Here is a 14,168-nt window from a genome sequence, read left to right on the forward strand (position 1 = left end):
AAATGGGTTCGCAAACGCTGAAATTCGCAGAATTTCAGCGTTTGCGAACTCATTATCGCAAATTGGTATGTATGAAAGAATTTGGATGCAAAATAAGGAATTGCAAAATTTGCGATTTCTTATTTTGCGATTGTATTTAAAGAATCGCAAATTTTGCGATTCCTTAAATGCAATGTATTAAGCAAAAAAAATTTCAAAAATGCAAATTACCACTAACTTCTAGTTGGTGGTAAGTTGCGATTTCCTTGAAAAATGCACATTTCAGCATTTTTCAAAGTGCCATGTGACGCACATACATGCCCTTAGAGCATGTATGTGCACCACATGTGCACCCATACTTATTTCAGGGGTGCAACAGGGTGTCCTTTGCATACCCCTGCACCCTTGAAATTATTCTCAATTTGCGATTAGCAAATTGCGAATCGCAAATTGAGAATAAATTCCCATTCCTTCCTAAGGGCCAGGAGTCCCATAGAAATGAATGGGAAAGATTTCTTTATTTGTGAAATTCGCAATTAAGGAATATCAAGTAATCGCTAAAAAATTGCGATTTTCTTGATACATACCAATTAGCGATTCTGAAATAGCGATTTCTTAAAAATCGCTATTACAGAATCGCTAATTGGTATCTTGATACATATGGCCCTTGGTATCGAACCAAGAGCCATATGTATCATGGCCAAATGGGTTCGCAAACGCCGAAATTCGCAAAATTTCGGCATTTGTGAAATCATTTTCGCAAAATGGTATGTATGAAAGAATTTGGGTGCAAAATAAGGAATTGCAAAATTTGCTATTCCTTATTTTGCGATTGCATTTAAGGAATTGCACATTTTGCAATTCCTTAAATGCAATTTATTAAGCCAAAAAAAATTCCAAAATGCCCTTAAGGAATCACAAATTACCACCAACTTCTAGTTGGTGGTAAGTTGCGATTTCCTTGAAAAATGCACATTTCAGCATTTTTCAAAGTGCCATGTGACGCACATACATGCCCATAGGGCATGTATGTGCACCACATGTGAACTCATACTTATTTCAGGGGTGCAACAGGGTGTCCTTTGGACACCCCTGCACCATTGAAATTATTCTAAATTTGTGATTTGCAAATTGTGAATCGCAAAGTGTGAATAACTTTCCATTCCTTCCTATGGGCCAGGAGGCCCATAGAAATGAATGGTAAAGTATTCCTTAATTGCGAATTCACGATTTGCGAATTCGCAATTAAGGAATATCAAGAAATCGCTAAAAAATTGCGATTTTCTTGATACATACCAATTAGCGATTCTGAAATAGCGATTTCTTAAAAATCGCTATTACAGAATCGTTAATTGGTATCTTGATACATATGGCCCATAGAGTATTATTTCACAACTTAAAATAAACAAAAGTTTTACTGATAAACGTTTCCCCAATTTGAATGTATTCTTCTTCGTAACGTGATGTCGAATGCAAAAGCGTATTTCACTAATTACTGAGAATGTTCACAACAACAGTGAACTTGATGAAGTTCAGAATTTTATTTACCAGCTGCGGTATGACACTATTTCCAGAAAGGCTTTTACAAATTAGATTGCAGATGCTGATTTGAAGATGCACTATGCTTGGGGGTGTTGCACAACATCCCAATTTTTATGAACAGAACCTCAAAACGCAAAAACTCTGTACATACAATATTTGCCTAGTGTCTAAATATACTTGACAGACAGTCTAATAGTTCGTTCATGCTAGTGTAGTGTAATCTGTATATTGTATTTATATAGCACTTAATACCCCTGACAAGGTGTTGACTGTGAAGCTGTTTGTGGTAACCAACACCTACTTCTGAAAAAAGAAAGAAAATTTTATTGTGTGGATATGCGAAAGAGAGGGTATATTCTTAAGAAAACCAGCGATGTGAGGGTATGCAGAATAGAGTCTACATTCCTATGTAGCCAGTTCTGAGCTCCCCACATGCTAATCAGTAAAATTCACAAAGGTAAAGCACTCTTACTAAGGTCCATCGTTGGTGCTTTACTTGAACAGCAAGGCTCTACAATGAAAGCATGTTTGGTGATGTGTTCAATAAACCAAGCAAACAACAGTATTAAACAAGCATTTACAATACAACCGTTTCGCCCTTGCAAAAGTTAGAGCTATTGGCATTATAAATGACAACATTTTTATTTATGTGTTGGTTTTGAAAACAGATAAATAAATGGCATTGTCATTTACAATGCCAATAGCTTAATCTCTCGCAAATGCCACACACACACCCACAGAGAGCACCCCCACACAGAGCCCCCCCCACACACACAGAGCCCCCCCCACACACACCCACACAGAGCCCCCCACACACACACCCACACAGAGCCCCCCGCACACAGAGCCCCCCCCGCACACCCCCTCTTCTCAGCAGTACTCTAGAAGCTCTTTTTAGTTTAGCACGAGGTCCAGCGAATGCTGTGCTATCAATGTAGACTTATAAATACAGAACAAATCAGATCCTTCCACGACTTTCACTAAGGTGAATTCACCAGCAACAAACTACAGAATACATTGTTGTACTGAAACTACTACTTCGACCTCCAAGAAAAAATACTGTTTTGTACCTTAAAGGGAAGACCGACAAAGCGGACACATAAGGGGCTCCAAAGTTCAATTGCCTGAAGACTTGAACTGACCGGGATCTGAAAGATGGATGCTGATCTATGAAAGCAAAGGTATGAAGAACTTCAAATGTGAAGGAGGCTCTTGGGACTACCCACTCCTTTACTCCACCCAGATCAGGTGCGTATAAAAAAGCATAAGAGATGTTTTGCAAAACACCAATTCTCATGGAAGCTGGAGGTGGTGGTAGAATTAATGCCAAAAGGTGTCCTAGTGAAGAGAGTCCTTGTGCCCAGCTTAATGCTGCCAATGCCACACACCATCCAATCAAGCTGGAGGGACAGAGTTAGCATTGATGCATATGGGAGTCACAGTGGCTTAGATGACAATTTTTGCAATCAATGTACTGAGATTTGACAGCGGACATTTGGCGACTTCATGATGTCAGTCTGCAAAGAAGTGTCAGTAATACAAGCAAGCCCAGCACAGAAGAGTCTTCTATACACGTAAAAGGGTCTTGGGACAGGACCAAGAGGCCGAAGATATATGGGCAACATCCCTCTCCGAGTAAGGTCCAAATGCCTTGCACCCTAAAATGTGGAGGGCAGAGACATATAAGGATCTCTAAGATGCAGGTTTGGTTAAGGAGTCTTGCAGTTTCTAAGCTGTTTGCTATAGTCAGGAAGTAAAATAAAAACGCAAAAATATTTTCAAAGATTACATCACCTTACATCGGTGATCATTCGAAACCAGTAAACAATGGCCCAGGTACATGCTTTCGTCAATCTCCCTGGAAGCTGCGAGCTCTACAAACAGGATGTGATCACTATCCATGGGGATAAGGATGAAGGTCAAAGAAAAGACTTTCCATACGTTTATGTAGATTCCCCAAACAGTCTTGGCACCCTGAATAATTCTAAAGGCTCATAGATATGACAGTGGAGATCTAAACCTTCCTAATGTCCAGCTGCACCTTCATGACCTTATTGTGTTTAACAAGATACTAGAATGAGACAATATCTGATGATAGGTGTCTACTTATAGTGTGGACTGCCAGAGCCCAAAACACAGCTACTCCCCCTCCTCTCTATGGATTCCAGGGTGGGCTGACCCGGTTTTGTACCAGTCCCACCCCTCATTAGGTTGTGCAGGCCTAAATTATTCTTAATGAAATTGTGTCTGTGAGATTTGACGTTCATTCGGCCAGTTTGCCCTCAGATCCGCCTTTGCGTTGGCGAGAGAGTGCTCGTTTTCATTTTAATCATCTCTCTGTACCTACCGGTGGTCATTGTTCCTTCCCTTGAGTGGCACCATATTGGTTAGTGTGCATTCTAGGAGCTATGAGGTTATGCTCACAGCACCCCATTTAAACACAGCAGGAAGACCGTCTGCGCTGTCCACATTTATGCTGCGCCCAGCACCAGCCTTGCTGGCCCTCTCACCAGAGACCCTTCCAACAAATGTTTGAATACTATTCAGGAAGTGCAAAAATCACAATCCATTGGTGAATGCTACACGCTACTTTAGATAGAGGTCTTGAGTGGCTCGGTCTCGTGTATCTCCTACAGCGCTAACGTGAATTTTTAATTATTAAAAGAAATTTGGATTAATGGATCATCTAATCTACATATTGCCATCGCGATTTCATGGGGGGAGAACACAATGAAATACAGGATAGAACAGCACATTTGCACAAAGGCACAGCGCTTGTCTTTTGCCCCACTGATTCATCACATGGGGATTTGAACTTCAAAACGTGTGTGCTCGTTTATTGCGTGTACTCTAGCAGGGGGTGGGGAGGTGGGCTTGGGGTATACACCGCTACCTTATCTCTCAATACACACAAACGTACCAGTAGATGCAAGAAGTCGACAGGCCCCGGCGCCATCTTCGGAGGAATGAAACAAAGCAAACCTTGGCAAAAAAAATAAAATAAACAACCGCCCACCGCCGGAATGACGTCACAAAGAGGCGGAGAGCGAAAAAATCGCCGGAACGCCCACGAATCTGCTCCGGCAATGATGGACAGATCTCTCTTCCAATGGCTAGCCTCCATTTATGGAGCTAGCCAATGGAAGAGCAGGCGGGACAAAGCCCCCGTACTGCTTCTCAAAAGATTTCGCCTGCGCGAACGCTGCTGCGCAGCGGACACCAGGCGAAACCTAAAAAATGGAGAGCTTTAAGGATCAAACCATATTTAAATGAAAAGAAATTCATTGATGGAAGTAAAACATATAACCAAGGCAGATGGCATTAAATGGGAAAGTAAAGAATAATATTGATGAGTAGCATCATTAAAAAATATGAAAATCTCAGGTCATACCGTGCCAGAGACATCGCAAATGGCCAACCCTTGTGGAATTTACCCTGGTTGGAGTTTTTAAGTTCACACTGTTAGGAAAACCCTGATACTGAAGCGGAAGCATACCACCCACACCCAGGAACAGCCACCTCAAATTAACCTCAAAATGTAAGCTGCAACTGAATGAGGTGCAGGGGGTTAGGTGATGGGGCGCTAGAGCATAAATCCTGTTGAGATTGGAAGCCTTTAGTCAAGATTCTTTTTGATGCATTTGCCAATATTTATACAGTATGTAAAAGATCCTACCTTAGATTTGGTTTAGTGTCCTGTGACTAAGGATGGTGGAATTCCTACTTCTGGTATTGGAAGAGGGTTTGAAGAGACTTATTTAACAGACACACATTTATTAACACATTTGAACTACATTCCTTTCCTCATGATTATTGTACAGAAACTCTACTTACTAATGTTATCAATAGTTCCAAGAAGACTTGCCTAATTACGAACTTGGCGGTGCTGCGCTGGCTTTCCGCCGTCACAGCACAGCCAAAGCCACGCTAGGACCCCCGCCTTATTACGTGTAAGGTACTCGTGTAAGGCGGACTGTCCTTTGCCATTCCCTTGGCTGTGACTGAAAAACAAGCATCGCAATGGGAACGGGAGAAAAAAGTTCCAGCACGGCATGGAGGATGATACTTATACCCCATTTTGTTTTTGCTCTCTTTGTGGCAAGGATCTCCCAGACTGGGGAGAAGACAACATTTTGTAAAGGAACACAAGTTTGTGTTCCCATCTTTTTATTGATCGAGGGTAGGGCGCGCCTTAGTGTGTGCGTACCACCCAGGTCATTTTCACAGGTCCTGACGAAAACCCACAATCGCAAGATGGTTGAAACATGTAGACCTGTATTTTAAATCACATAGCACACGTCGCTATTTTATAACACTACACGTCTTGAACACCGGAGTCTACCTAACTAGACATAGATGTCACAGTTCTTTTATTAGGGTGTCCAGTCACTCAGGAATAAAGTCTTGTAGTGAGTAGTATTTGCCCCTTTTTAAACCACGTATCACTTTTAATATCACTGCACATATAAAAAAGAAAAAATACCCGCTCCACTGTAATCAGGTGTCGGAGCACACCCTGTTGAACTCGGCCTTCGGGGTGGGACCCCAATGATGAAGCATGTCACCAACTAGGTTTTAGGTTCTAAAAGGACATGCTTTGTCCTGCTTAAAGGTTGGGCACATAGTGCTAGATTAAGCCTTAAGCTTTAGGCACAGAGACTCTCTCTGTCACGCCTTCAGGGGGTACTCCTCCATCTGTTGTGTTAAATACTAACAAATAACAACTGAGACAGAGGACAAGCTTATACAATTTCAAAAGTATGCTTTAGAAAATACAAACACAAATTTACACTAAAACTGGTCTCTTCTAACATTAGCATCCTAAATTTCACAGTTCAAAAAAGGTATCCCAAATTTTGTCCTTCTTTGCCAAAGCCTTAGGACCTCTAAGTCTTGCTAGCGAGAGTTCCATTACATTTATTTCGTTTATCAGAGTCCACCATTCAATTACTTTCGGAGAATCCCTTGATATCCAGGATCTAGCTATGACTAGCCTAGCACATGCGTATACTATAGTTATTAAGTCTTTATACCGGCTATGAACATCTTGAATGTCTAATAGGATCAAAGGTGCCGAAAGTGATGGAGTGATAATTTGCTTCCTAGTTAAAACATCCGTTATCCCCTTCCAAAATAAAGTTAGTTCCGGGCACGAGAAAAGCATATGCTCGATGCCTGCTGCTTCCATATTACATTTCGGACATTTTGTTCGATCATTTGATTGATTTCCTAGTGTCCAGCTTGATATTCTTTGAGGAGTATAGTACATATGAGTAATTGTTCTATATAGCTGGAACCTCAGATTGGAAGATTGGACTACCTGGTTTATTTGGCGTAATGAAGATGATATCTGTTGGAACCGGCCTCGTGGCGTGGTCCGACCCCTCCCGCATGGCGGGCCCCGGACTACCGCTACCTCTGTTACCCGACCAAGAGCCGCACCTTCCGCCCCTCCGAGCCACCCCCAGGTCTACCCCGACGAAACTCAACCTCAGAGCCACCCCCTTCTCGGCAGGCCCGGGACCTTTCCCGAACACCCGTCTCCGGCCCGGCCGCCATCTTGGACACTCCACGACCAGGCCTCGTGGCCTCGGGTCGACCTCAGCCCCCGGCCCAGCCAAGCCCCGACATCGAGGCACCACCATCCCCACAGGGGCTAAAGAGACCACTTGGCGAGTCAATGGGAGAAGGAGTTTCGATGGCTCCCATCCACCTGGTTTCGATCGCCCCCGGCCTCCCTGGGCGCTGGCTCCACCCCCCTGCTGGGTGTCTGGACTCACTCATCCAGGACCCCCCGACCTCCAAGTGCGAGGGTCCGGACATCAAAGGGCACCAGACCTATAACTGGGGCAGCTCCAGAGCAGGAAGCCAGTTGTATCCTGGAGTCGAGAGACACCGAGACGAACTCATCCTTGGAGGCCTGCTGGTGCTGCCGCGGCTCCTCTTCGTGAACCATCCTTGAACACCTGCTGGCGCTGCCGCGGCTCATCTCCGTGAACCATCCTTGAAGGCCTGCTGGCGCTGCCGCGGCTCATCTTCGTGAACCATCCTTGAAGGCCTGCTGGCGCTGCCGCGGCTCATCTTCGTGATCCATCCTTGAAGGCCTGCTGGCGCTGCCGCGGCTCATCGTCGTAAACTATCCTTGGAGACCTGCTGGCGCTGCCGCGGCTCATCTTCATGCACCATCCTTGAAGGCCTGCTGGTGCTGCTGCGGCCCCTACCAGAGAACCCTCCAGCTCGAGGATTGAGAGCTGTCCGCCCGATACCTCTGTACCAGACCGGTACCAAGACTGTCCCGCTATCCTCTTCCCACAGAAACTAGAATTGCAGGGATCCCAGTATCCTGCCCTATCTGTATCGTTACGATAACCTGCCTAAGAATCCTGATAAAAGTGTTGAGAACCTATCTTTGTGTGGTGTCCATCTGTGGGGGGTTGGTTGCCCGTCCGTACGATCTGAGGAGAGGACCCTCGCCAGGGGGTCTCTCCCCCTTGCTCGGCCGACCCTCAAGTTTCCCGTCTAACATTGGTGGCCAGCGGCGCGATTCGAGCCGACGCAAATGTCTGGACTCACTCATCCAGGACCCCGACCTCCAAGTGCGAGGGTCCGGACATCAAAGGGCACCAGATCTATAACTGGGGCAGCTCCAGAGCAGGAAACCAGTTGTATCCTGGATTCGAGAGACACCGAGACGAACTCATCCTTGGAGGCCTGCTGGCGCTTCCGCGGCTCCTCTTCGTGAACCATCCTTAAAGGCCTGCTGGCACTGCCGCGGCTCATCTTCGTGAACCATCCTTGAAGGCCTGCTGGCGCTGCCGCGGCTCATCTTTGTGAACCATCCTTGAAGGCCTGCTGGCGCTGCCGCGGCTCATCTTCGTGAACCATCCTTGAAGGCCTGCTGGCGCTGCCGCGGCTCATCGTCGTGAACTATCCTTGGAGGCCTGCTGGCGCTGCCGCGGCTCATCTTCGTGCACCATCCTTGAAGGCCTGCTGGCGCTGCAGCGGCCCCTACCAGAGAACCCTCCAGCTCGAGGATTGAGAGCTGTCCGCCCGATACCTCTGTACCAGACCGGTACCAAGAATGTCCCGCTATCCCCTTCCCACAGAAACTAGAATTGCAGGGATCCCAGTATCCTGCCCTTTCTGTATCGTTACGATAACCTGCCTAAGAATCCTGATAAAAGTGTTGAGAACCTATCTTTGTGTGGTGTCCATCTGTGGGGGGTGGTTGCCCGTCCATACGATCTGAGGAATGGACCCTCGCCAGGGGGTCTCTCCCCCTTGCTCGGCCGACCCTCAGGTTTCCCGTCTAACAATATCTGTATGGGGTTGATATTTATTCCCAGTCTAGACGACCATTTGGCCGCTATTTTCCCACTATCATCTATTTTACCTGAGCTCAGGTATCTATAGCCCAAGCTTATAGGTGATTTTATTTTATCCGAATGTAGACATGCTAGTGTATCTGAGTGAGACACTTCTACAATTTTCATTTTACGAAGTAAAAAATCTCGTATTTGAATGTATTTAAAATACATATCATCATTTAGTTCGAATTAAAGTTTTATTGTATCGAAATCGAAAAAGCCATTTGGCCCGTAGAATTCCCCCAAAGTGCTAACGCCATGTCTGGCCCAAAGATTCCCTGTTGTAGCGTTTGATTTACAGGCCCTGGTGCAGTTTGTGCACTTTACTAGGTACTTACCAGTAAATCAAATATGCCAATCATGGATAACCAATTATAATCATAATTTACACAGAGGGCTTTTCCAACACCAAGTAACTCGCACTTTTATAGTCCTGTGGTTTCCAGAGTCTCTTTCTGTAAAATCTCTTTATTGAGTACTCAGACTTGTAAATTATTCATCCAGCTCCAATCTGTGGTCTTAGATACACACCTCACAGACTCACAAGTTTTCCTGTGCCATGTGCCACAACCAGTTGTTAGAAAATCTTTGAAAAAGGGAACACCTGTGTCTTTGTCCAACAAATGCTCTCTACAATATCAACTTACAAAAGGTTCCTTCCAGAAACTTCCAGAATATGCACACAATCATCATGTCCCCTGAAAAATTGATTAGGGTCATAACTTTCATAATCTCTCCTTTGAAATTCCAGATTGTAAGTCTTTTTCTCCTCGATAGATGCAACGCTTCCTCTGCTACCAATGTTGAGTCTCTCCTGCTCACTGATGCTTGCCAAGATCTGCATCTGTCTCTTTGCTGATAACAGCATTTTCTAGCAGTTGAAGTCCCAGGCACTGACAAGCTGTCACAGAAACTCCCAAACCCCGTGAGATCCAACATGATGACTGACAAGGTAGACAAGATATTTTTCTGAGAGTGTACCTAGACCCACGCGAAGCAGGAAACACTGAATAAAGTCCTCTGCACCGCAATCCAGAGTGACTTAGGCCGCAGACCCTGAACCTTGTTTACTTGTCACTAGCCACCATAACTCCTGCAACTATGACCCGCAGGTTAGTCTAACACACACATAATTACTTTTTCTGAGAAAATACATTATGATTAAGAAAGCCATATCTGGTGGTGGTTCAAGATGTTGTACATGTACTGAGAGAGAGAGAAGGCAGTGAATTTGGGTCTACCAGTTGGAATAAGCTCTGAGTAGGCCCGTTCCTTTCCTATCAAATGGCAGGACTCAAAAACAACTAATCAGCAGTTATTTGCTAAAGAGGACCTCCTTGTTTTTCTTAAGGTTGCCCTTTCTCCATCCTCAGGCAATAAGAACTCAGGTAGTACACTTCCTCTGTCTGGAGAAGCTACCCACATCCTCCATTGTGTGCCATGTTACACCAGTGGCATCCAAAAGGGATCCCACTGGCCCCAGTACTTGGACTCACACAATACATGCATATAACACATGCTCACTGCACATTACACACATTTGGCATGCACATGTAATGTCAGCTCAAGTTTCTGGGTTTCGCATCAAAGTTAAATTTTACAGAGGAGGGGCCAGTAGATTGCATCCTCACAGAAAAATGGGATGGTCACTCAGTAGATTTACCAAGCATTGTCATAGCCAATAGGTCTCGCCTTTGGGACCTTATAACCCCAGAGATTGGCTGAAAAAGCTATCGTTCTAATTGAAATTGCTATTAACTCTCTCCTATTGGAGGACATTGCTGTCTCCTGAGCCAACCACTGACCTCGCAATGACTCCAGACCTTCACTCCGCTCCCATGGCAATGCCATCACTTGTCAGCATTCGTGGCAAAGGAGGGCAAAGCTCAATCCCTCAGGAGAGATGATTGTCACAGACCATCAGTGAAGAGCTCTCTTCAGAGAGACAGTCACTGAAATGTGTAAGCCCCCCTGAAGCAGGTTCCCAGAATCCACTCCCCAGCTGCTTCATGTGTATCTTGCCCAAGGTGCCACAGAGACACTCGCTTCTATCGCCTCTACCCTCAAACTAGACTCCTGCTTGTAGTTTCTTATTTTTTTTTTTTTACACATAAGACTTTATTCACAGTTGCCCATAATACACAGCGCAATGCCTACAACCCCGGGGCTGGCTGCCGTACAATTCTCAGAGCAGAATATATGATACACAGCTATTCAGCCGACAACCTTCAGTCCGGCAGCAATTATTGACTTAATGGCAATCAACGTAACAGCATTTTCTTGACATGATAGAGTTCGTCTTACTTTTATGTTTTTTTTTTTCTCCCCCCCCTCCAAACATAATCAAACTCGTGACTCAATAAGTGGTAGACAATCATCATTATTGCTATCCATCGGTCCGTCTGCCCGACTGACAGTACATTTCAGGCCTTTACAGCTCTCGTCCCGCTCCCCATGGCTCCTCCCAAACCATCTGCTCGAGCAATCTAGCAGTCCCCTTCCCACCAGTCCATCACTGCTATCAGCCAGCAAGGGGTGTTATTCAGTCTATCTCCTCCTCGTCCTCTGAGCTATCAACGTCTTCCTCAGGTAGAGGATCACACAAGTCTCCCCGGTAGCTATTCCAGGGTAGCCAAACCTTGTTCCATTTGCGAGGGTTAGCTCTCATCACATACACTGCTCGCTCAGTCAGCATAATCACATCCATGTTCTTACACCACTGTGCCAACGTCGGCGGCTCTACTGCCCCCCATCTCTGTGCTATATCCCGCTTGGCGACCATGATTCCTATAATGGCCCACAATTGCCCCTGGCGCGCTAGGTCATTCGGGCTCCATACACTCAGCAGACACATTTGGGGGTCAGGTGCAAGAGATACCTCCAGAGTCTGGGAGACGGTGCGCATTACTTGGCACCAGTAGTCGGCGATGACCGGGCACCCCCAGAGCGTATGTAAAAATGTACCTTCCTCTCCGCAGCCCCTAAGACAGTATGGGTGATCGACCCTATGCATTTTGTGTAAGGTGGTCCTCGTGTAATACACCCGGTGCAGTATCTGAAGCTGCACCAGCCGGAATCTCGCCGATATACCCGCCTCCCTTGGGGATGCCAGTGCAGCGTTCCAGTCCGTCTCATCAAGTTCCCTCAGTTCGCCCACCCACTTTTCTCGTAGTTTATCTAAGGGGTCAGGCAGATTATTCAACAATTTACGATACGTGAGGGAGGTCGCGCTGGATTGCATGTAGTCCGTAAAGAGGCGATCCTCCAGCGGGGATGACTCTGGGACCTCCGTGTCTGCCGCAATGGCTGTCATCAATGCAATGCATGTCTAATTTGAACATATCGGTAGGTTTCATTAGAACCCAGGTTGTATAATTGCTGAAGGTGAGTGAACGGGACACCCCCTCTTTTGTCCTCAAGTCCCCCACCGTGGAGATCCCTATGCTGTCCCATCGGGTGAATCCCTTGGTGTGTCGTAGGTGGCCCAATGCTTTAGTGTCCCACAGGGGTGTGAGTTTTGTTATGACTCCCTCCCACCTAAGCCTAGTCTGCGCTCTGTGCCACAGCGCTACTGTGTGTTTGGTTGGACCTATTAGTTTTGCTGCAAGTCCCTTATGGTACAGAGGGCCCAGCAGACTATTCGGGCCTAGTTGTGTTCTATCTGCTAGGTATGCCGGGTCGTCCTGCGGGGCGTGCAGCCAATGATTAATAACCTTAAGCTGCGCCGCCCAGTAATACAGTTGTATATTTGGTAGGGCTATTCCACCGTCATACCAGCTCCTATTGAGCTTCAGATGTGCTATGCGGGCCGGGCGGTCTCCCCATAGTAACCTAGTCACCATAGCAGTCACTTTTTGGAAGTAACGCGGTGGCACCAGGGCCGGTGCATTCTCAAGCACATAGAGGAATCGCGGCAGCGCCATCATTTTAAATAGCGCAGCCCGGCCCAGCAGTGTCAGTGGTAGGGTCTTCCAATGCCTCACGTCACTCCTCAATTGAGCAAGCCGCGGTAGCAAGTTTAGTTCGTAGACGTCGACGGCGCTGTGCGTGACGTGTATACCCAGATATTTAAATGAAGTGTTTGCTATTGTTAATGGACAGTCGCTGGGAAGAGATGGGGAAGGGCCCTGCAGTTCGTAGAGCACAGACTTTGTCCAGTTAATCGTGTAACCAGATGCTCGCCCGTGTGCATCATACAGCGCCAGGAGCTCTGGGACGCCCCTCTCCGGGTCAGTCAAATAAATCAGCATGTCATCGGCATACAGTGAGACTCTGTCTTCCCAGTTTCCCCCCCACCGTATTCCTCTTAACAATGGGGTAGTCCTGATCACCACGGCCAAAGGCTCCAGGACCAGGTCGAATAAGAGAGGCGAGAGCGGGCATCCCTGCCTTGTCCCTCTAGCCAATGGTATCTCGCAAGAAATATGGCCGTTCGCCGCCACATGCGCCACCGGACTCGTATATAAGAGTCTTATCCATGAGATGAATTTTGGACCGAAGCCCATGTGGGTTAGCACAGCGAAAAGATACTCGCATTCCACCATATCGAACGCCATTCTGGCATCCAGTGATAGAATGGCTGCCGGTTCCGTCAGTAGCGACGCACGTGCTATCGCTCCATGTACTCTACGGAGATTCAGTGCTGTGCTTCTATGTGGCATAAAGCCCGACTGATCAGGGTGGATCAACAGTGCGAGGTGTGGCATTAATCTAGTAGCTAACAGCTTCGCTAGAATTTTAGCTTCCGCATTGAGGAGTGATATCGGGCGATATGACGCGCACTCTGAGGGTGGCTTGTTTGGTTTTGGAATCGCCACGATGGTCGCCATCCGCTGGTCCAAGGGCAGAATTTCTCGGTCACGGCTGTCCTTATACATGGCCAGCAGGGGTTTACTCAGCGCTTCTGACATAGTTTTAAACCATTCGTTAGGAATCCCGTTGGGACCTAGTGCCTTGCCGGAATGTATCGCATTAATGGCCGATTGCACCTCCTCAGGCGACAAATCGGCCTCTAGTTCCTCCACCGCTTCTTGCGTTAGAGTCGGTGTTGCTACATCGTGAAGAGCCGCCATTGCCATTTCTGCCGTCACTTCGACGTCAGGGGTATAGACCCTCTGAAAGTGGTCAGCTAGAGCGTCTACGATTTCCGACGGGCGCGTGTGTAATATCCCGTCGGCATCACTCAGCTGCAGTATACTCCTGCCACCACCCTTCTTCTTGTCCAACCAGGCCAGGAGTCTACTCGCCTTGTCTCCTACGTCATATACTCGGTGCTTGGTC

Source organism: Lissotriton vulgaris, chromosome 3_1 (assembly GCF_964263255.1).
Source record: "Lissotriton vulgaris chromosome 3_1, aLisVul1.2, whole genome shotgun sequence".
NCBI classification, from domain to species: Eukaryota; Metazoa; Chordata; class Amphibia; order Caudata; family Salamandridae; genus Lissotriton; species Lissotriton vulgaris.